This window comes from Triticum urartu, chromosome 3A, assembly GCF_056163025.1.
Source record: "Triticum urartu cultivar PI428250 chromosome 3A, HENAU_Tu73, whole genome shotgun sequence".
Lineage (NCBI taxonomy): Eukaryota > Viridiplantae > Streptophyta > Magnoliopsida > Poales > Poaceae > Triticum > Triticum urartu.
This window is the reverse complement of record NC_141875.1, coordinates 688,959,868-688,985,388: the sequence shown is the minus strand read 5'-3', so window position 1 is coordinate 688,985,388 and position 25,521 is coordinate 688,959,868.

The window sequence follows — 25,521 nt, the reverse complement described above, 5'->3', positions numbered from 1 at the left end:
CAAAAATCTCTTCATTATTTTCTGAAATATTCTGAATTTTTTAGTAACTTCAAACAAAAGTGAACCAACCTCAATAAAATTGATAGCAACTACTCCTACAAGTGCCTAGAGACTATATCATGCATTAGAACTACTTGGAACCATATAAATTTGACATGCAAGCTTAAGAACATGGTCACCTAGGTAGCACAAATTTGCAATGAATAAAGCACTAGAGAAAAAACTAATTGGACCAATGGAGGAGTCACATACCAAGGAACAATCTCCCCAAGCAGTTTTGTGAGAGGTGCTTTGAGCAAGGAGATCGAAAATCGCAGCAAAATGAGCTAGAACTCGTGGTTGAGCTGGATATTGGTGTTTGTGGGAGGAAGAAGGAGTGTATGGGTGTAGCAATAAGTGGAGGAGGGCCACCGTGGGCCTACGAGGCAGGGGGCGCGCCCGGGGGCGGGGGGGTAGGGCGCGCCCTCCACCCTCGTGGCCAGGTGCTTGCCCCTCCTACTGTGTTCTTAGTGCCAGAAATTCTCAAATATTCTAGAAAAAATCATATTCCATTTTCAGGGCATTTGGAGAACTTTTATTTTTGGGGTATTTTTATATTGCACGGATAAATCAGGAAACAGACAGAAAAATACTATTTTTACTTTATTTCAACTAAATAACAGAAAGTAGAAAGAGGGTACAGAAGGCTGTGCCTTCTAGTTTCATCCATCTCATGCTCATCAAAAGGAATCCACTAACAAGGTTGATCAAGTCTTGTTAACAAACTCATTCCAAATAATCATGGAACTGGAGAAATTTCGAATAACACTATGTTACCTCAACGGGGATATGCACATCCCCAATAATAAGAATATCATATTTCTTCTTGACAGTAGGAAGAGGAAATTCAAAACCTCCAAATACAATCGATGGAATTTTTCCAATAGAGTTGATACTATGAACTTGAGGTTGTTTTCTTGGAAAGTGTACCGTATGCTTATTACCATTAACATGAAAAGTGACATTGCCTTTGTTGCAATCAATAACAACCCCTGTAGTATTCAAAAAAGGTCTTCCAAGAATAATAGACATGCTATCGTCCTCGGGAATATCAAGAATAACAAAGTCCGTTAAAATAGTAACGTTTGCAACCACAATAGGAACATCCTCACAAATACCGACAGGTATAGCATTTGATTTATCAGCCATTTGCAAAGATATTTCAGTAGGTGTCAACTTATTCAAGTCAAGTCTACGATATATAGAGAGAGGCATAACACTAACACCGGCTCCAAGATCACATAAAGCAGTTTTAACATAATTTCTTTTAATGGGGCATGGTATAGTAGGTACTCCTGGATCTCCAAGTTTCTTTGGTATTCCACCCTTAAAAGTATAATTAGCAAGCATGGTGGAAATCTCAGCTTCCGGTATCTTTCTTTTATATGTAACAATATCTTTCATATACTTAGCATAAGCATTCATTTTCAGCATATCAGTTAATCGCATACGCAAAAATATAGGTCTAATCATTTCAGCAAAGTGCTCAAAATCCGCATCATCCTTTTTCTTGGATGGTTTGGGAGGAAAAGGCATGGATTTCTGAACCTAAGGTTCCCTTTCTTTACCATGTTTCCTAGCAACAAAGTATCTCTTATCATAACATTGAGTCTTTGATTGTGGGTTATCAAGATCAACAGCAGGTTCAATTTCTACATCATTATCATTACTAGGTTGAGCATCATCATGAACATCATCATTAACACTTTCATTGGATTCATGGTCATTACCAGATTGTGTTTCAGCATCAGAAATAGAAATATCATTTGGATTCTCAAGTGGTTCAGAAATAGGTTCACTAGGAGCATGCAAAGTCCTATCATTTTTCTTTTTCTTCCTTTTAGAAGAACTAGGTGCATCAATATTATTTCTCTGATAATCTTGCTCAATTCTTTTAGGGTGGCCTTCGGGATACAAAGGTTCCTGAGTCATCTTACCAGTTCTAGTAGCCACTCTAATAGCATAATAATTTTTCTTACTATTCATTTCATTGAGTAAATCATTTTGAGCTTTAAGCACTTGTTCTACTTGAGTGGTAACCATAGAAGCATGTTTAGTAATGAGTTTAAGTTCACCTCTAACATCAGCCATGTAATTGCCCAAGTGTTCAGCATATAAGCATTTTGTTTTAATTGTCTACCAAAATAAGCATTGAAATATTCTTGCTTAACCATAAAGTTATCAAACTCATCCAGGCATTGGCTAGCAATTTTAGTAGGAGGGATTTCAGCTTTATCATATCTATAGAGAGAATTTACCTTTACTACCTGTGTCGGGTTATCAAGACCATGAGGTTCTTCAATAGGTAATGGATTAAGATCATATGTTTCTTCAACAGACGGTAGATTAAGACCATGTATTTCTTAAATAGGAGGTAAATTCTTAATATCTTCAGATTTTATACCTTTTTCTTTCATAGATTTCTTTGCCTCTTGCATATCTTCAGGACTGAGAAATAGAACACCTCTCTTCTTCGGAGTTGGTTTAGGAATAGGCTCAGGAGCTAGCTCAGGAAGTGTCCAGTTATTTTCATTTGTCAACATATTATTCAATAGAATTTCAGCTTCATCCAGTGTTCTTTCCCTGAAAACAGAACCAGAACAACTATCCAAGTAATCTCTGGAAGCATCAGTTAGTCCATTATAAAAGATATCAAGTATTTCATTTTTCTTGAGAGGATGATCAGGCAAAGCATTAAGTAACTTGAGAAGCCTCCCCCAAGCTTGTGGGAGACTCTCTTCTTCAATTTGCACAAAGTTGTATATTTCCCTCAAAGCAACTTGTTTCTTATGAGCAGGGAAATATTTAGCAGGGAAGTAATAAATCATATGCTGGGGACTACGCACACAACCAGGATCAAGGGAATTAAACCATATCTTAGCATCACCCTTTAATGAGAACGGAAATATTTTAAGGATATAAAAGTAGGGAGATCTCTCATCATTAGTGAACAGGGTGGCTATATCATTTAATTTAGTAAGATGTGCCACAACAGTTTCAGATTCATAGCCATGAAAAGGATCAGATTCAACCAAAGTAAATATATCAGGATCAACAGAGAATTCATAATCCTTATCAGTAACACAGATAGGTGAAGTTGCAAAAGCAGGGTCAGGTCTCATTCTATAATTAAGAGATTGTTGATTCCATTTAGCTAATAATCTCTTGAGATCATATCTATCTTTGCAAGCTAAAATAGCTAAAGAAGCTTCTTTATAAAAACATAACCCTCAGGAATAACAGGCAAGTTTTCATCGTCACTTTCATCAATATAATCAGTTTCAATAATTTCTTTCTCTCTAGCCCTAGCAATTTTTTCATCAAGAAATTCGCCAAGGGGTACAGTAGTATCAAGCATAGAAGTAGTTTCATCATAAGTATCATGCATAGCAGACGTGGCATCATTAATAACATGCGACATATCAGAACGAATAGCAGAAGCAGGTTTAGGTGTCGCAAGCTTACTCAAAACAGAAGGTGAATCAAGTGTAGAGCTAGATGGCAGTTCCTTACCTCCCCTCGTAGTTGAGGGATAAATTGTTGTCTTAGCGTCTTTCAAGTTCTTCATAGTGACTAGAAGATATAAATTGCAAGTGACTCAAAGAATAGAGCTATGCTCCCGGCAACGGCGCAAGAAAATATTCTTGATAAAGCACAAGTATAGGGGATCGCAACAGTTTTCGAGGGTAGAGTATTCAACCCAAATTTATTGATTCGACACACGAGGAGCCAAAAAATATTCTCAAGTATTAGCAGTTGAGTTGTCAATTCAATCACACCTAGATAACTTAGTATCTGCAGCAAAGTATTTAGTAGCAAAGTAATATGATAGTAGTGGTAACGGTAGCAGAAGTAACGGAAGCAAAACTAATATTTTTGGTGTTTTGTAGTGATTGTAACAGCAGCAACGGAAAAGTAAATAAGCGTAGAACAATATGTGAAAATCTCGTAGGCATTGGATTAGTGATGGAGAATTATGCCGGATGCGGTTCATCATGTAACAATCATAACATAGGGTGACACAGAACTAGCTCCAATACATCAATGTAATGTAGGCATGTATTACAAATATAGTCATACGTGCTTATGGAAAAGAACGTGCATGACATCTTTTGTCCTACCCTCCCGTGGCAGCGGGGTCCTAATGGAAACTAAGGGATATTAAGGCCTCCTTTTAATAGAGAACCGGAACAAAGCATTACCAGATAGTGAATACATGAACTCCTCAAACTATGGTCATCACCAGGAGTGGTCCCGATTATTGTCACTTCGGGGTTGCTGGATCACAACGCATAGTAGGTGACTATAGACTTGCAAGATAGGATCGAGAACACACATATATTCAAGAAAACATAATAGGTTCAGATCTGAAATCATGGCAACATCAATCTCAGAACATAGTGGATACTAGGGATCAAACCCTAACAAAACTAACTCGATTACAGGATAGATCTCATCCAACCCATCACTGTCCAGCAAGCCTACGATGGAATTACTCACGCACGGCGGTGAGCATCATGAAATTGGTGATGGAGGATGGTTGATGATGATGACGGCGACGAATCCCCCTCTCCAGAGCACCGAACGGACTCCAGATCAGCCCTCCCGAGAGGTTTTAGGGCTTGGCGGCGGATCTGTATCGTAAAACATGATGAATTCTTCTCCTTTATTTTTTCTCCCAAAAGCAAATATATAGAGTTGGAGTTGAGGTCGGAGGAGCTCCAGGTGGCCCACGAGGTAGGGGGCGCGCCCTAGGGGGGAGGGCGCGCCCCCACCCTCGTGGACAGGGTGTGGGCCCCCTGGTCTTCATCTTTTGCAAGGATTTTTTTATTATTTCCAAATAGACATTCCGTGGAGTTTCAGGTCATTCCGAGAACTTTTGTTTCTACACATAAATAACACCATGGAAAGTCTGCTGAAAACAGCGTCAGTCTGGGTTAGTTCCATTCAAATCATGCAAGTTAAAGTCTAAAACAAGGGCAAAAGTGTTTGGAAAAGTAGATATGACGGAGACGTATTAGACCTTTGCTAAAAAGTGGACAAATCGAGAACCTGAAATTTGCCGGAACTAAAATGAATCAACATTCCGGCAAAACATAGGCCACTCAGCTTCATTCCCTGGAAATAACAAAAGGCCACTTGGGCACAATCGAAACATCGGCAAACACAATTGAGGAATTTGCATATATCCTGACCACTTCAAATTTGCATGTCCTAGGGTTTGACACTTCAAGAAAATCTACACAAATATCATGCTCTCTCAAACTCAATTCAAAAACCAAATATAGATTATATTTAGTTAACTACTGAACTAAACTTTACTCTAAACTAACTACTGCCCTAATTAACATCTAGTTAAACAAAATCAATTCAAAAACTAAACCCTACTGAACTAATTAACATCTACATTATCTACTACTTAACATCTATTATTACCCTAACTAAGAAACATCAATATTATCTACTACTTAACATTAACATCTATTAACTAAAAAGGATGAGTGGGGGGCTTACAGAGAGGGGAGAGACGGTGGCGGGGAGGTGCTTGGCGACGGAGGTACGGGCGGCGAGGGTGGGCTCGGGGGCGGTGAGGTCGAGGGCGGCGGCGGTGAGGTCGAGGGAGGCGACGGTGAGGTCGAGGGCGGCCTGAGAGGCGGCGGTGGTGAGGCTGGGCGGACTCAGGCGGCGGGCGTGAGGATGAGCGCGGCGTCGACGCCGGCAGGAGACGGAGGCGAAGTGGGAGCGACGGTGAAGTGGGTGAGACGGCGATGAGGTGGGGCGAGGGATCGATTTGGGGGAGAAGTGGTGGCCGGGGGGAAACTGTTTTTGGTTAAGTCAAAAGTAACGGTAGCGCGTTACACAAAACACGCTATAGCTAAGTTAGCTATAGCGCGTTTCAGAGAACGCGCTACTGCTATGTCTTCATCATTTTTCCCTTTTTCACTTATTTTTCTTTACAATATATATTTTTCCTTTCTCCTTTTTATATTTCTTTCATTTTCATTTACTTTTCTATTCGTTTTTCATTTTATTTTATTTTTGTTAGCAGTAGCGCTTTACACGTAAACGGTAGCGCGGTTTTTGGAAGATCGCTACTACTATGTGTAGCCCATCGGCTAAGTGATTGGAATTTTAGTAGTAGAGAGTTTTCGGTGAGACACGCTACTAATATATGTCCATCTGCAGCGCGCTTATTTTGCACGCGCTACTGCTGTCTAGCAGTAGCGTGCTTTTTTAACAAGCGCTACTGCTAAAGTTCTGTGTATAACGTTTTCCCTAGTAGTGGCCTTCGTGGGCGATGGCCATGGTGGGATAGACAAGGTTGCTTCTTCATGGATCCTTCGTGGGTGGAGCCCTCCGTGGACGCATGCCACTATTACCCTTCGTGGGTTGAAGTCTCCATCAACGTGGATGTACAATAGCACCATCTATCGGAACCACGGATAAAACATCTCCGTGTCTACATTGTGTTTGCTCCCTTTAAACTCCTCCCTTTACCTTCATATGAAATTGTTTTGCATTCCGCTGCTATACTCTTAGAATTGCATGTGTAGGTTGATTACTTGATTTGTGCTAAGTTTCTAAAATCTGCCAAGACTTAAAATTGGGAAAAGGCTAGATTTTTATTTGGTCAAGTAGTCTAATCAACCCCCTCTAGACATACTTTTGATCCTACAATTGGTATCAGAGATTTGGTCTCCATTTGCTTTGATTTCATTGATCATGGCCTTGGTTTCACAACATAGGAGAGTATGGCGTCTAGCGAGGGAAATTACCACTGTAGAGGTCCTTACTTTGATGGTACTAATTTTTCTTGTTGGAAGCATAAGATGAAAATGCATATTCTTGGACATAACCCCGCCGTTTGGGCCATTATGTGTATTCGCTTGCAAGGTGAATTCTTTGATGGGAGAGAACCGAACCGTGAAGCTACCGCGGAAGAGTTGAAGATGCTACAATACAAAGCTCAAGCTTGTGATATTCTCTTCAACGGATTGCACCCCGAAGAATTCAACAAAATCAGCCGTCTTGAGAATGCAAAGGAAATTTGGGATACTTTGATTGATATGCACGAAGGTACCGACTCCGTCAAGGAATCCAAATTGGATGTGCTTCAAAGTCAACTTGACAAGTTCAAAATAAAGGATGGTGAAGGTGTCGCTGAAATGTACTCTAGGCTTGCTCTCATCACAAATGAGATTGCCGGCTTAGGAAGTGAAGAGATGACCGATAAATCCATCATCAAGAAGATCCTAAGAGCCTTGGATGGAAAATATGATACCATGTTTACATTGATCCAAATGATGCCCAATTACAAAGACCTCAAGCCAACGGAAGTCATTGGAAGAATTTTTGCTCATGAAATGTCACTCAAGGATAAGGAAGAGCTTCACAATAAGTCAAGCGGTGCTTACAAAGCCTCATGTGATGCTCCCACATCATCAAGTGAGAAATAAACCTTCAATGAAGAATTGAGCCTAATGGTGAAGAACTTCAACAAGTTCTACAAGAGTAGAAGAAAGGAAAGAAGTTCCAAGTCAAGGTCCTACAATGACAAAAGTCTTCAATTCATGAACGGAATTGCTACAATTATGGAAGACCCGGACACTACTCCAATGAGTGTACGGCTCCCTACAAAAGAAGAGAATATTCTCCCAAAAGAAGAAGTAGAAGAGAAGAATCACCACCGAGAGAGAGAAGGAGTAGAGATGATCGTTATGAACGAAGACCCTCTCGGAGAAGCAAGAATTCAGAGAGGAAGGACAAATCATCAATGAGCTACACAAAAAGAAGACATCAAGCTCATGTTGGTGAATGGGTATTCGGCTCCGACTCCGACCATCACTCCGACTCCGAATATACTCAAGATGAAGGTGTTGCCGGTCTAGCTCTTTGACAACCAACTCCTATGACATATTTGACTCACCAAATGAAGGAATTGGAAGATGCTTCATGGCTAAAGGTCCAAAGGTAACACACCCCGAGTATGTTGATTTCAATAGTGATGAAGATGATTTGCTAGGAGATGATGATTTACTTGTTGAAAACTCTAGTTATGAGAACTATGATGAACTTGCTATTAATCATGATAATCAAGATAAAACGAATGAAAATGATACGGAGAAGATTGAGCGTCTAACTAAAGAACTATGCACTCTTAAGTTAGCTCATGAAACTTCCTTGGAAGATCATCGAGAACTTTTAAAGACTCATGAGAAGCTACACTTTGAGAAGCTCAACCTTGAGCAAGAGCATGAGTTCTTAAAAGCAATCAATGATGATCTTCGCAAGAAAAGTTATTCTTACATTGCCAAGCGTTTACTCTTGTCTACTTACATGCCACAAGTTAAATCTAGCAATAAGAACAAGAAATATTCTTCCTCTAGTAGTAACAACAATCATGCTAAATCCAATGTTGTTGCGTCTAGTAGTTCTCTTGATTCCACTAATGATTCGCTTAGCCAAGTTACACTTGAGCAAGAAAATAGCTTATTGAAGGGAATTATAGAGAAAGGTGTTTAAAAGAGTCTTGCCGGAAGTAAGCAATTTGAGGAAATTGTACGCAAGCAAGGAAGACACCGGAAGAATCAAGGTGTTGGTTTTGAACGAAAGTTCAATGCCAACGGATTTGAGTGGGAAGAAGATCAATACCCCAAGACGAAGTTTGTTCCTCAACAAGAGAAGTATGATCCTACTTCTTTCCAAGGAACACAAGCTCAAGATGATCTTCCACCACAAGACCACAAGCTAAAAGGCAAGGACAAGCTTCAAGAGGAAATCGATGCATTTGAAGAAGCTCCTAAAGCCTTGGTCAAGTGGATTCCCAATACTACATCAATTACGACTACAACTCCAAGGATTCACATCAAGATGGTGTGGATCCCTAAGAATAAGAACTAGAGAGTTCTTGAGGGTGACTCCGCCAACATACTGCACTCTTATCATTTTGGCAAGGACGAGTGCAACTTCCATATCTTGCACTAGTTCAAAGGAGTCACAAACCCTCTTGTTGGAAAGACAAGGGACAAGGTAACCAAATGCATTCATGGACATCATCTCATGTGAACATCACTCTATGTCTATGGATATCCTTGTTTGTTCCTTGTGGGACTAACCCGTGTAGCTATTCAAAGTGCAACTCACTCCGAAGGATTGCTCCGAATGATCTAAATCAACATTGAGAATCCACATCTTCAACACCTACATGAAGTCATCATCGACAAAACCCAAGGTTAGTTCATCCCTCTTAGGGGGAATATCACATCTAGGGGGAGCTTTACTCTAATCAATTGAGCTAAAGCAACTCTAATGATGTGAACACAACAATGCTTTATGTAAAAGTGGCAACCCCACTTGTGCTTAAACGATGAGTATGACCTATGATGAAATGTTATCATTTGACTCCTAAGTCAATATACTCATATATAGATGACCCAGTCATCGCCAAATTGCTTGATATATGCTAGAGTGGTTGTGCATGCTTTGTCACATATTTCATTTGTTATTTTATTGTGTGAGCATGTTGGATGCATATTTTGCTCATTCAAGGACATCCATTTGTTGTTTTGTTTGTTTGGTTTGTTTTGCCAAATGGATGGATAAGAATGCCTAAGAACTCCCTCTAGCTATCTATGATTTTCTCGTCTCAAACTCTATTCATGCTACATCACAAAGTTTGACCAAGTCAGATTCGAACCACTCTGTGTGAGGAGCACTCGAAGTCCCCGATTCGTCATAGACTTAAACTTCCAAAACCTCTTTGTGCATTTCGGTTTGACCAAGAAATCCATTTCGGTCAAACCGAGTTCACTAAGTTGATCTAGGTTTTCATCTTGGTGCAACCGACTTGAACACTTCGGTCACAGCGAGTTGTAGCAACCGCTTGCGATTCTGCAATCTCGGTGCCACCGAGTTGTTACACTCGGTCACACCGACAGGGTCGGGATATAAATACCCACGTGTGAGACTTTGAAAATTTCTTCGAATTCTCACAGCCCGCGCATGTCCTGCTCTGTCTCCTCGGGTCTCCGGATTGTCTCCTTGCCGCCAACGACCTCCCGTTGTTGGATTCTACCGCCGTCGACGGAATCTGCTCCGCCGTTGCCGCCATAGCGAACACTCGCCGTTCTAGGGTAAGTGTTCGACCCCTTGTGCTGTCTTTTTCACTCCGATTCCTAGCACAAGGACAATGCCATGCTTCTTTCCATGAATGATATTAATCTATCCAGAAAAAACTTCCTTAGGTCTAGATTGATTCAAAAAAATTAGGGTTTGCTCTCCGCAGAACTCATCTCGTGCCGACCGAAATGTAGAAATCGGTGTCACCGATTCGGCTTAGGCCATTGCACATGCGCTTTTTGGTCTGACCGAAACGTGCAAATCGGTGTGACCGAGTTCAAGATTCTGTGAAACCCTAGCAACCTCGGTGCCACCAAACTGTGACTCGGCCCAACCGAGTTCACTAGTTTAGGTTCCATATGTTGCTTTGGTATCACCGAGTTTGTCAATTCGGTAGCTCCGAGATCACTTCTGTAGAGAACTAAAACTAAGATTTTTGACTCAATTTTTTTTGCAAAACCTCTGTACTTTGTGATGCTTATCTACTCTACCTCATCTACAACCTATTCACAGGGTCTGCTGACAGTTTGCCTGCAAGATGTCTGATCAAAGTGACAGCCAGAACAGGTCAGAGGAACATGTGTAGATGAGTGAGGGCTCAGATCCCTCTAGCACTTCTGATGATGGCAGCAGGAGCACTCCAAGCAACTTGCCAAAGGCAGACACCAGGTCTGGGAAGAAGAGAACCTCAGAATCAGAGGATGAGGACTATGTGGCCACTAAGGAGGAAGTAAGCTCCAAGAAGAAGGTGCTAAAGAAGGAGTATGGCACAGCTGCTGCAAGTAAGCCCGGACTGAACAAGCAGGCACCTGCAAGGAGGATGCCAATGTCAAAGCCAAGGAAAGTTTCCACAGGTGGAACTATGAAGGTCACCATTGAATCTGAAGAAGTAACTGGTGAGGACAAGAAGAAGAAGAGGGCAAGAACCACCACTGCCAGAGTTCTTGGCAAGCCCTCAATGAAGAGAGTTTGTGAAGGAGAAGAGGAAGAGGAAGAGGATGTTGCACCAGCACCCAAAGCTCAGAAGCTTATGGGTGATGCTATAAAGGCAGGGGTTGCTCCATCAAAGCCCAAAACAGCTCCCAAATCTCAAACTCAGAAGCCCCCAAAACACAACAGTAACACCAGAAGTATTCCAACTGAGGAGAAGAACAAGGCCCCAGTGCCTGAGCCTGAAGAAGAGGAAGCTGAAGCCCAAGTGCTAAGGAAGCTAAAGCCAAAGATCCCTGATCATAATGATGCACATCCTATTGCAGAAGATACGAGGATCAGGAAGGATGCATGACTGAGATTGTGGGGACAATCAGATCCTTATGCTATGAGGAGGAGAACAGCAATTGACTATAGGTTCCACACAAAGGAACAAGAAGATTTCTATGAGACTATCCTGCTTGACAAGAAGCCCATAGTGTGTGACATGAGATGGGTGGACTGGGAGTACATCAAGGAAAATGAAGATCACTATCCAGGACTCTATGACAACTTCAAGGCTTGTGGAGTAGATACGTTTGTTGGATAGAAGCTCACCAAATGGAATGATGAGCTGATCATGCAGTTTTACTCCATTGCCCATTTCTATCCAGATGGGAGGATAGTATGGATGTCTGAGGGTACAAGGTACCAGTCCACAGTTGAGGAATGGGCTAATCTGATAAATGCCCCTGAAGAACATGAGGATGACTTGTATGTATATGCTGAGAAGAAGAAGGATCACAACTCAATGGCAAACATGTACAAGGAGATCCCAGATAAGACTTTGGAGACTCATAAGTTTGGATCGGTACATTACCTGTTGTCTGGTCTGCCTACCATCAACTGGATCCTTAGGCACACATTGCTACCCATGTCAGGAGATCACAAGATGATCAGAGGACATGCTATCAATTTGCCACATTTGTTTGATGTGCCTCAGAAGTTCAAGGTCATGAGTTTGATTATAGAGACAATCAAAAGGACACCTGCTGACCAGAAGAGAAGCTGTGGGTATGCTCCACATATTCAGGAGCTCATCAACTCCAAGATGGGCACAGGTACATACTTGTTGGACAAGGAGCACCTTCCTCTGCATCCTGATTTTGAAGACAATACTATTGTGATGAACGAGGAAGACCCCACATCTGTGCAAGCACATGAGAAGAGAGAGAAGGCAAGGGCAGAGAAAGCTACAAGGATGCCAAATGTTGAAGAGGCATCTCAAGTGTTCATGAAGAGCAAGCAAGATCAGCTTGGATATCTGATCCAATCCACTTTTGAGGATTGAGAAGGGCTTGGCCACCCTGACTCAAAACCAGGAGAGCTTGGAGAGGATCATTGAGCAGAAATTCTATGATCTTGGTGTCAAGGTAACTGAGGTTCAGTCAGTGGTTGAGCAACTTCAGGAGGAAGTGGAGGAGAAGAAGGGCAAGTCTACTACAGATACCTTTGCTAGAGTGCCTAGAAGCCAGAGGTCTGTTGCAGTGCCTATCCAAGACACTGGAGATACTACATCTGCACCAGCATCCATAGCCTCAGTGCCACCAGCTCCAGCAGCCACTCCACCAGCTCCAGCTACATCGACAGAAGCTTTCGTCCTTGGAGTCATCTCTACACCACCTCATGAAGGCCAAGCTTGAGAGACGCATAGCACTATACATATTTGAACTTTTTGGTAACTTGTTGCCAAAGGGGGAGAAATATGTATAGATCGTAGCCTTCGAGAGATAGAGTGTTGTTTTTGTCTCTCTTTGCATTTTACTTGTTTGAACTTTATTGTGTGTTTGCTTGCTACATTATGTATTTTGTGAGATACTTGGATGATCATGTGATTGATCATTTGCTACCTTAAATGCTTGTTTGGATGATATTATCTTTCATATCTTATATATGATCATTCACTTGCTTGGTGATGAGTGCATGCTCTTAATTTCTATTATTTTGAGCGCTCCACCAAGATGTATGTGACATGGAAGAGTGACCCATGATCCTAACACATTGTGCATTTGTAGTCCAAAGCAAATAATGCACAAATTTATGGGGAGCTCTTGCTTATCACATACTTCTCAAAGCGACAATGTATTTCAATCTTATTATCATCTGTCAAAGCTTTGATCTATATGTTGTCATCAATTACCTAAAAGGGGGAGATTGAAAATGCAACTATCCCTGGGTGGTTTTGGTAATGATTAACAACATATAGCTCATTGAGCTAACACTATTTCAAGATAAATATTTCATAAAAGCTCAATGATTGGCATGGCATGGATTAGAAAGTGGACCCCTCAAAATGCTAAGGACAGAAGATTGGCTCAAGCTCAAAGCACAAGACTCTACATTTTATTTTTAGTGATCCCGGATCACATTGAGTCCATAGGAAAAGCCAATACTATCAAAAGGGGGTGAGGTGTTGCTTAATGATGTTCTTGCTCAAAATAATTAGTGATATGCTCCAAAAACCCTCAACTACTTTCTCATATCCACATATGTCCCAAACCAAAAGTCAAACTCGGCCCCCCACCGAAACTTTGTATTCGGCGCCACCGAGTTCTCTTGACATAGCCACTGAAGGAAATATGCCCTAGAGGCAATAATAAAGTTATTATTTATTTCCTTATATCATGATAAATGTTTATTATTCATGCTAGAATTGTATTAACCGGAAACATAATACATGTGTGAATACACAGACAAACAGAGTGTCACTAGTATGCCTCTACTTGACTAGCTCGTTAATCAAAGATGGTTATGTTTCCTAACCATGAACAAAGAGTTGTTGTTTGATTAACGGGATCACATCATTAGGTGAATGATCTGATTGACATGACCCATTCCATTAGCTTAGCACCCGATCGTTTAGTATGTTGCTATTGCTTTCTTCATGACATATACATGTTCCTATGACTATGAGATTATGCAACTCCCGTTTGCCGGAGGAACACTTTGTGTGCTACCAAACGTCACAACGTAAATGGGTGATTATAAAGGTGCTCTACAGGTGTCTCCAAAGGTACATGTTGGGTTGGCATATTTTGAGATTAGGATTTGTCACTCCGATTGTCGGAGAGGTATCTCTGGGCCCTCTCGGTAATAAACATCACATAAGCCTTGCAAGCATTGCAACTAATGAGTTAGTTGCGAGATGATGTATTACGGAACGAGTAAAGAGACTTGCCGGTAACGAGATTGAACTAGGTATTGAGATACCGACGATCGAATCTTGGGCAAGTAACATACCGATGACAAAGGGAACAACGTATGTTGTTATGCGGTCTGACCGATAAAGATCTTCGTAGAATATGTAGGAGCCAATATGAGCATCTAGGTTCCGCTATTGGTTATTGACCGGAGACGTGTCTCGGTCATGTCTACATTGTTCTCGAACCCGTAGGGTCCGCACGCTTAAGGTTTCGATGATAGTTATATTATGAGTTTATGAGTTTTGATGTACCGAAGTTAGTTCGGAGTCCCGGATGTGATCACGGACATGACGAGGAGTCTCGAAATGGTCGAGACATAAAGATTGATATATTGGACGGCTATATTCGGACACCGGAAGTGTTCCGGGTGATTTTGGAGAAAACCAGAGAGCCGGAGGGTTACCGGAAACCCCCGAGAGAAGTAAAGGGCCATATGGGCCTTAGTGGAGAGAGAGAGGGGCTGCCAGAGGTGGGCCGCGCGCCTCCTCCCCCTGGTCCGAATTGGACTAGGAGAGGGGGGGCGGCGCCCCCCTTTCCCTCTCCCTCCCCACTTCTTTCCCCCTCCTAGTACGAGTCCTACTCCTACTACGAGGAGGACTCCTCCTGGCACGCCTATAGGGGCCGGCCGGCCTCCTCCCCTTGCTCCTTTATATACGGGGGCAGGGGGCACCCCTAGACACAAGTTGATCTTCGTGATCGTTCCTTAACCGTGTGCGGTGCCCCCCTCCACCATATTCCACCTCGGTCATATTGTAGCGGTGCTTAGGCGAAGCCCTGCGACGGTAGAACATCAAGATCGTCACCACGCCGTCGTGCTGACGGAACTCCTCCCCGACGCTTTGCTGGATCGGAGCCCGAGGATCATCATCGAGCTGAACGTGTGCTCGAACTCGGAGGTGTCGTAGTTTCGGTACTTGATCGGTCGGGCCGTGGAGACGTACGACTACATCAACCAAACGCTTCCATTTTCGATCTACAAGGGTACGTAGATCATACTCTCCCCTCTCGTTGCTATGCATCACCATGATCTTGCGTGTGCGTAGGAATTTTTTTGAAATTACTACGTTCCCTAACAGTGGCATCCGAGCCTAGGTTTTATATGTTGATGTTATATGCACGAGTAGAACACAAGTGAGTTGTGGGCGATATAAGTCATACTGCTTACCACCATGTCATACTTTGGTTCGGCGGTATTGTTGGACGAAGCGGCCCGGACCGACATTACGCGTATGCTTACGTGAGACCGGTTCTCCCAACGTGCTTTGCACATAGGTGGCTTGCGGGTGACAGTTTCTCCAACTTTAGTTGAACCGAGTGTGGCTACGCCCGGTCCTTGCGAAGGTTAAAACAGCACCAACTTGACAAACTATCGTTGTGGTTTTGATGCGTAGGTAAGATTGGTTCTTGCTTAAGCCCGTAGCAGCCACGTAAAACTTGCAACAACAAAGTAGAGGACGTCTAACTTGTTTTTGCAGGGCATGTTGTGATGTGATATGGTCAAGACATGATGCTGAATTTTACTGTATGAGATGATCATGTTTTGTAACCGAGTTATCGGCAACTGGCAGGAGCCATATGGTTGTCGCTTTATTGTATGCAATGCAATCGCGCTGTAATGCTTTACTTTATCACTAAGCGGTAGCGATAGTCGTGGAAGCATAAGACTGGCGAGACGACAACGATGCTACGATGGAGATCAAGGTGTCGCGCCGGTGACGATGGTGATCACGACGGTGCTTCGAAGATGGAGATCACAAGCACAAGATGATGATGGCCATATCATATCACTTATATTGATTGCATGTGATGTTTATCTTTTATGCATCTTATCTTTCTTTGATTGACGGTAGCATTATAAGATGATCTCTCACTAATTATCAAGAAGTGTTCTCCCTGAGTATGCACCGTTGCGAAAGTTCTTCGTGCTGAGACACCACGTGATGATCGGGTGTGATAGGCTCTACGTTCAAATACAACGGGTGCAAAACAGTTGCACACGCGGAATACTCAGGTTATACTTGACGAGCCAAGCATATACAGATATGGCCTCGGAACACGGAGACCGAAAGGTCGAGCGTGAATCATATAGTAGATATGATCAACGTAATGATGTTCACCAATGAAACTACTCCATCTCACGTGATGATCGGACATGGTTTAGTTGATTTGGATCACGTAATCACTTAGAGGATTAGAGGGATGTGTAAGTGGGAGTTCTTTAAGTAAATTAATTGAACCTAAAATTATCATGAAACTTAGTACCTGATAGTATCTTGCTTGTTTATGCTTGATTGTAGATAGATGGCTCGTGCTGTTGTTCCGTTGAATTTTAATGCGTTCCTTGAGAAAGCAAGGTTGAAAGATGATGGTAGCAATTACACGGACTGGGTCCGTAACTTGAGGATTATCCTCATTGCTGCACAGAAGAATTACGTCCTGGAAGCACCATGTCGGGACCCCGATCCTAAGTCACACCGATCTAGCATGTAACACATCATATCACTTTGCGGCCTCACGCATGGTATTCCCACGGGTGCCACCTTACCTGGCACAGGACCGTTTGCGCCTTTTGGCTCACGTATATGATAGTGTCGCTAGCATCCATATGACAAAGAACCCGGGCCGACATGGCTAGTCGTGAATCCAAAGTGGCACTAACTAATGAGGACAGGCATACATGAATCACATCGAGCATGTCGGTCATCAACGTATGAATCCGGGCTGTAGCACCGGGCTAACAGGACTCCGGATGTCACCGCGTGACATTTCCCCGAAGGGACAGACACAGGAACGAAGTGAAACACATGCCGGCCAGTCAAGTGTCCTGAGCAGTAGTGCTGGGCTAGCAGGACTCCGGTGAACCGGGCTGTAGCGGACTACTATGGCTCAAGGAAGCACAAGACTACATTTCCCCATAGGAGAGGCTGCCAAGGATAAACAACCAGATTGTCGGATCCCACACATAGCAATACATGTTACACGTACGCATAACATGCAAGTATGTGATATACAACATGGCACCACAACATAACGCAAACTCATATAGATAAAGGCTCAGAAGAGCCACATAGAATAAATACAAGCAGGGGTCACATGACCCATCATTCGGAGCATACAAGCAACAAGCGGAAGCATTACATGTCTGAGTACAGACAACTACAAAAGAAAAGGCTGTCAGCCTGACTATCTACAACGTCCGATCAAGATCGTAGCTGAGGTACAAGCTACTCGTCAAAGTCCAAGTGGTACTACTAGTGAGACAGATGTCTCATCTGCAAAACATAAATAAAGCAAACGTGAGTACAAAGGTACTCAGCAAGACTTACATCAGATCCTATCATACATGCATTTGTATCAAGAAGATAATGTGGGGTTTAGTTGCAGCAAGCCAGCTTTGACTCAGTGGCTATCCTGTTCTACGGCAACGAGAAACTTCTTTGAGGTGAGGCAGTGCACACGAGTCCACTAGGCACCACATCAATACACTACTATGGATTCATCCTCGTCTCCTTACGAGAAGGCCATCCATAGCACTCACACTTGTCTTGAGCATTTTAGAGTATCCACTTTAAGTTCTCTATGTACCACGTAAGCATCCAAGAAGTCCATAACCGAGGACACGGCTATTCGAATAGATCATGATAACCCTGCAGGGGTGTACTTCTTCACACACGCTCTCACCACTTATCACCATATACACATCATGTATCTCGGCAACCTTCAAGCGGAAGCCTGGCGAGGGTGTCGGCCACGACCTGACTAACCACACAAGACTCTAATCCAGGTTTATCGCCTATTCGGGTTCCATCCGCAAGGAGGTCCGGCCGGGGTGTCGCTCACGGCCCCAAATGATGTGTGCAGGGTTCCCAAGCCCACCTCGCCAGATGGATCTATGCTTGGTACACAATGCCACTTGTGCCTAGTCTGTCCCAAGCCCACCTGGTCGGGTGCCACTTGGTAGACTACTAACAGTACCTACAAACACCAGAAACTATTTGCAACTCCTGGACAGAGGTCAAGTTGGCTAATAAGTCGAGAGGGGCACTTAAGCATTCCAATGTGTGGTAGTAGCTAGTCATTGGACAACATACACGGAACTTGGTGCTTAAGGACGGTTCCAGTGAGACAATCCACCATGTACTCCTACACGGCCTCTCACCGCTACCTTTACCAAATCGTGTTCACATGCTTCACTCTCAACACCAGAACATATCGTACCACTCCAATTCATTCCCAATGAATCAGACCTGACACAACTCTAAGCAATAGCAGGCATGGCATGGCAAGAACACAACATGTCTCAATCAGATCCTACACATGCTAGTGGGTTTCAACTATTTACTGTGGCAATGACAGGTCATGCAGAGGAATGGGTTCAACTACCGCAGCATAAAGTAGCAGTTGATTCGCTGTTGTCCTAATGCAATAAAAGAGAGCAAGAGCGGGAGAGTGGGATCATGTCGGAATGAACAAGGGGGTTTGCTTGCCTGGTAGATCAACGGAGGGGGCACTGCTCCTCTTATAGGTACTCTCGAACACTTTCCGGAGCAGGACCTATCGAGAAGGAACGGTGTCGGAAATCAAACACAAGCATATGCAACATTATGATGCATGAACATGGCATGAGTATGGCATGTTGTATGAGCTAGTGCAACTAGCAACACAATTAAATGAAGTTGGTTTGAATACAAGATTCAAATTCAAACTCCATATATGATTAGTTAAATTCCATTTATTTGTTTTGTCCAAAACAGAGGACAAACATTGTTCAAACATGCATGAAAATGCCATAAACAGATTCCTTGAATTTTTCTGATAATTTTTCACATATAAATTATTTCAATCTGAGCTACGGTTGAATTTCTATGAATTTTTGAAGTTTATATCATTTTCTGGAATTTCCTGATTTATTTTAATACCAGAAAATGATATATTGCGTCAGCACAGCGTCATGCTTGCATCAGCAAGTCAACAGCGCTGACCAAGTCAAACCTGACGTGTGGGGTCCACACGTCAGTGACCTAGTTAGTTAACAGGGGGTTTAATTAGTCTAATTAGGATTAGTGGGCGCCGGGCCCATGGTCAGTGACTAACTAGGTAACTAACCTAGTTAATTAGTGTTAATCTAATACTAACTAAATGTCAAGGGGGTGGCCCACGCGTCAGTGACACAAGGGGGAGGGTCCACCCTGGTCAGCGGGTCAAACCCGCCGGCGACTCGACGCCGGCGAGGCCCGAGACGGCGGAGGGCGTCGGAAACGCGTCTCCGGCGACCAAATGGGCCGCGAAGACCATCTTCGAGGAGCTGGTGCTCACGCGCATCCACTGGTGCCCTCCGTTTCACCGGAGACGGCCTAAATCGACGGCGGCGACCACTTGGGCGGCGGCCGGAGTTCGGCGGGGAGGGGAGAAGGGGCTACGGTGCATGGCAGGAGCAGTAGGTGAGGGTTTTGGGGTCCTGGCGTTGCACTGAGCACAATGGTGTGCTCAGTTGCGGCTGGCTCTGCCCCTGGCCATGGTGGCACCATGGCCAGCGGCGAGGTGCTACGGCTTCGGTCGAAACGGCGGCTGCGGTGATCGAGAAGCAAGGGGAAGAGGGGAAAACGACGATGGAGCTCACAGCGGTCGCAGAGGGCGTCGAAGCGGGCTCGGGGAAGCGTTGGTTGCCGCGAATTCGACGGCGGCGATCCACGGCGGCCGAGGCCGAAGACGAGCGCGATGGCGATGCTCCAGGGCCTCCTGAGGCGTGTGGCTCGACGAAGAGGTAGCAGGTGACGGCGCGGAGCTTCTGAGCTGGTCGGAGAAGCGAGGGGGAGGCGGTGGCTACGGAAACGGCGAACGGCGGCGACGGCAGTGCTCGGGCGGTCACGCGGGAGAGAACCAGGGGAGGAGGGAGAGTGAGGGAGAGGAAGAGAGGTGCGGGGCGTCGTGGCGACGTGCGGGCGATCCAGGCGACGAGGAGGAGAAGCAGGAGGTGGCGGGGAACGTGGCCCCGGCCGGGCGCGTGGCCGCACGCCCCGGCACGTGCCCCTGTCCTTCTGTCGTCGCCAGGAGGACGACGGTTGGCGGTTGGGCCAGTGGGCCGCACCACTGGGCCGGCTGAGGCGCCAGATGGCTGTAGGTAAGCTTTCTGTTTTTGTTTTCTTTCCTATTTTTCTGACATTTGTTTGGTTTAATAAAAATACTAAACCATTTTATTTTATTATGCCAATTTTTGTAAGTGCCAGTGGTATTATTCCAGAGCTCCTCAACAAATGGCACAATTTTTGGACATATAATATATATATATAATTTATATATCCAAAGCAAATAATTACTGCATTGATTCCAAATGCCCAGAATAAATACTTATGAGCTCCTAAAAATATTGGTTTGATTTTCATCTCTGTCCAATATTTTTAGAGAACAACATGAACATTTTCTTGGACCTTTTTGGAGCAATTTTTATCTGGGTCATTTCCAGAGATGATTCTGAGGGTTTCACAAATCCTCATTTCAAATTTAAATGGAATTTAAACATGATGCACACATGAAGGGCTAGCCTAGGTCATACCAGAACTAGGGGTGTGACTTACCGCTGGGTGCCAGGCCTGCTGCTGGAGCAACACCAGATGTTATGAACGTCTGGCAGAGCAAAGCTGATGACTATTCGATAGTTCAGTGTGCCATGCTTTACGGCTTAGAATCGGGACTTCAACGACGTTTTGAACGTCATGGAGCATATGAGATGTTCCAGGAGTTGAAGTTAATATTCCAAGCAAATGCCCGGATTGAGAGATATGAAGTCTCCAATAAGTTCTATAGCTGCAAGATGGAGGAGAACAGTTCTGTCAGTGAGCATATACTCAAAATGTCTGGGTATAATAATCACTTGATTCAATTGGGAGTTAATCTTCCAGATGATTGCGTCATTGACAGAATTCTCCAATCACTGCCACCAAGCTATAAGAGCTTCGTGATGAACTATAATATGCAAGGGATGAATAAGACTATTCCCGAGCTCTTCGCAATGCTAAAAGCTGCGGAGGTAGAAATCAAGAAGGAGCATCAAGTGTTGATGGTCAACAAGACCACTAGTTTCAAGAAAAAGGGCAAAGGGAATAAGAAGGGGAACTTCAAAAAGAACGGCAAGCAAGTTGCTACTCAAGAGAAGAAACCCAAACCTGGACCTAAGCCTGAAACTGAGTGCTTCTACTGCAAGCAGACTAGTCACTGGAAGCGGAACTGCCCCAAGTATTTGGCAGATAAGAAGGATGGCAAGGTGAACAAAGGTATATGTGATATACATGTTATTGATGTGTACCTTACTAATGCTCACAGTAGCACCTGGGTATTTGATACTGGTTCTGTTGCTAATATTTGCAACTCGAAACAGGGACTACGGATTAAGCAAAGATTGGCTAAGGACGAGGTGACGATGCGCGTGGGAAACGGTTCCAAAGTCGATGTGATCGCAGTCGGCATGCTACCTCTACATCTACCTTCGGGATTAATATTAGACCTAAATAATTGTTATTTGGTGCCAGCGTTAAGCATGAACATTATATCTGGATCTTGTTTGATGCGAGACGGTTATTCATTTAAATCTGAGAATAATGGTTGTTCTATTTATATGAGTAATATCTTTTATGGTCATGCACCCTTAAAGAGTGGTCTATTTTTATTGAATCTCGATAGTAGTGACACACATATTCATGGTGTTGAAGCCAAAAGATGCAGAGTTGATAATGATAGTGCAACTTATTTGTGGCACTGCCATTTAGGTCATATCGGTGTAAAGCGCATGAAGAAACTCCATACTGATGGACTTTTGGAACCACTTGATTATGAATCACTTGGTACTTGCGAACCGTGCTTCATGGGCAAGATGACTAAAACACCGTTCTCCGGTACTATGGAGAGAGCAACAGATTTGTTGGAAATCATACATCCAGATGTATGTGGCCCGATGAATATTGAGGCTCGTGGCGGATATCGTTATTTTCTCACCTTCACAGATGACTTAAGCAGATATGGGTATATCTACTTAATGAAACATAAGTCTGAAACGTTTGAAAAGTTCAAAGAATTTCAGAGTGAAGTTGAAAATCATCGTAACAAGAAAATAAAGTTTCTATGATCTGATCGTGGAGGAGAATATTTGAGTTACGAGTTTGGTGTACACTTGAAACAATGCGGAATAGTTTCGCAACTCACGCCACCCGGAACACCACAGCGCAATGGTGTGTCCGAACGTCGTAATCGTACTTTACTAGATATGGTGCAATCTATGATGTCTCTTACTGATTTACCGCTATCGTTTTGGGGATACGCTCTAGAGACAGCCGCATTCACGTTAAATAGGGCACCATCAAAATCCGTTGAGATGACGCCTTATGAACTGTGGTTTGGCAAGAAACCAAAGTTGTCGTTTCTGAAAGTTTGGGGCTGCGATGCTTATGTGAAAAAGCTTCAACCTGATAAGCTCGAACCCAAATCGGAGAAATGTGTCTTCATAGGATATCCAAAGGAGACTATAGGATACACCTTCTATCACAGATCCGAAGGCAAGACTTTTGTTGCTAAGTTCGGAAACTTTCTGGAGAAGGAGTTTCTCTCGAAAGAAGTGAGTGGGAGGAAAGTAGAACTTGACGAGGTAACTGTACCTGCTCCCTTATTAGAAAGTAGTGCATCACAGAAAACTGTTTCAGTGACACCTACACCAGTTAGTGAGGAAGCTAATGATGATGATCATGAAACTTCAGAACAAGATACTACTGAACCTCGTAGATCAACCAGAGTGAGATCCGCGCCAGAGTGGTACGGTAATCCTGTTCTGGAAGTCATGCTACTAGATCATGATGAACCTACGAACTATGAAGAAGCGATGATGAGCCCAGATTCCGCAAAATGGCTTGAAGCCATGAAATCTGAGATGGGATCCATGTATGAGAACAAAGTATGGACTTTGGTTGACTTGCCCGATCATCAGCAAGCAATTGAGAATAAATGGATCTTCAAGAAGAAGACTGACGCTGACGGTAATATTACTGTCTACAAAGCTCGACTTGTCGCAAAAGGTTTTCGGCAAGTTCAAGGGATTGACTACGATGAGACCTTCTCACCCGTAGCGATGCTTAAGTCTATCCGAATCATGTTAGCAATTGCCGCATTTTATGATTATGAAATTTGGCAGATGGATGTCAAAACTGCATTCCTGAATGGATTTCTGGAAGAAGAGTTGTATATGATGCAACCAGAAGGTTTTGTCGATCCAAAGGGAGCTAACAAAGTGTGCAAGCTCCAGCGATCCATTTATGGACTGGTGCAAGCCTCTCGGAGTTGGAATAAACGCTTTGATAGTGTGATCAAAGCATTTGGTTTTATACAGACTTTTGGAGAAGCCTGTATTTACAAGAAAGTGAGTGGGAGCTCTGTAGCATTTCTGATATTATATGTGGATGACATATTACTAATTGGAAATGATATAGAATTTCTGGATAGCATAAAGGGATACTTGAATAAGAGTTTTTCAATGAAAGACCTCGGTGAAGCTGCTTACATATTAGGCATTAAGATCTATAGAGATAGATCAAGACGCTTAATTGGACTTTCACAAACCACATACCTTGACAAAGTTTTGAAGAAGTTCAAAATGGATCAAGCAAAGAAAGGGTTCTTGCCTGTGTTACAAGGTGTGAAGTTGAGTAAGACTCAATGCCCGACCACTGCAGAAGATAGAGAGAATATGAAAGATGTTCCCTATGCTTCAGCCATAGGCTCTATCATATATGCAATGCTGTGTACCAGACCTGATGTGTGCCTTGCTATAAGTCTAGCAGGGAGGTACCAAAGTAATCCAGGAGTGGATCACTGGACAGCGGTCAAGAACATCCTGAAATACCTGAAAAGGACTAAGGATATGTTTCTCATATATGGAGGTGACAAAGAGCTCATCGTAAAAGGTTACGTTGATGCAAGCTTTGACACTGATCCGGACGATTCTAAATCGCAAACCGGATACGTGTTTACATTAAACGGTGGAGCTGTAAGTTGGTGCAACTCTAAACAAAGCGTTGTAGCGGGATCTACATGTGAAGCGGAGTACATAGCTGCTTCGGAAGCAGCAAATGAAGGAGTCTGGATGAAGGAGTTCATATCCGATCTAGGTGTCATACCTAGTGCATCGGGTCCAATGAAAATCTTTTGTGACAATACTGGTGCAATTGCCTTGGCAAAGGAATCCAGATTTCACAAGAGAACCAAGCACATCAAGAGACGCTTCAATTCCATCCGGGATCTAGTCCAGGTGGGAGACATAGAGATTTGCAAGATACATACGGATCTGAATGTTGCAGACCCGTTGACTAAGCCTCTTCCATGAGCAAAACATGATCAGCACCAAGGCTCCATGGGTGTTAGAATCATTACAGTGTAATCTAGATTATTGACTCTAGTGCAAGTGGGAGACTGAAGGAAATATGCCCTAGAGGCAATAATAAAGTTATTATTTATTTCCTTATATCATGATAAATGTTTATTATTCATGCTAGAATTGTATTAACCGGAAACATAATACATGTGTGAATACATAGACAAACAGAGTGTCACTAGTATGCCTCTACTTGACTAGCTCGTTAATCAAAGATGGTTATGTTTCCTAACCATGAACAAAGAGTTGTTGTTTGATTAACGGGATCACATCATTAGGTGAATGATCTGATTGACATGACCCATTCCATTAGCTTAGCCCCCGATCGTTTAGTATGTTGCTATTGCTTTCTTCATGACATATACATGTTCCTATGACTATGAGATTATGCAACTCCCGTTTGCCGGAGGAACACTTTGTGTGCTACCAAACGTCACAACGTAAATGGGTGATTATAAAGGTGCTCTACAGGTGTCTCCAAAGGTACATGTTGGGTTGGCATATTTCGAGATTAGGATTTGTCACTCCGATTGTCGGAGAGGTATCTCTGGGCTCTCTCGGTAATACACATCACATAAGCCTTGCAAGCATTGCAACTAATGAGTTAGTTGTGAGATGGTGTATTACGGAACGAGTAAAGAGACTTGCCGGTAACGAGATTGAACTAGGTATTGAGATACCGATGATCGAATCTCGGGCAAGTAACATACCGATGACAAAGGGAACAACGTATGTTGTTATGCGGTCTGACCGATAAAGATCTTCGTAGAATATGTAGGA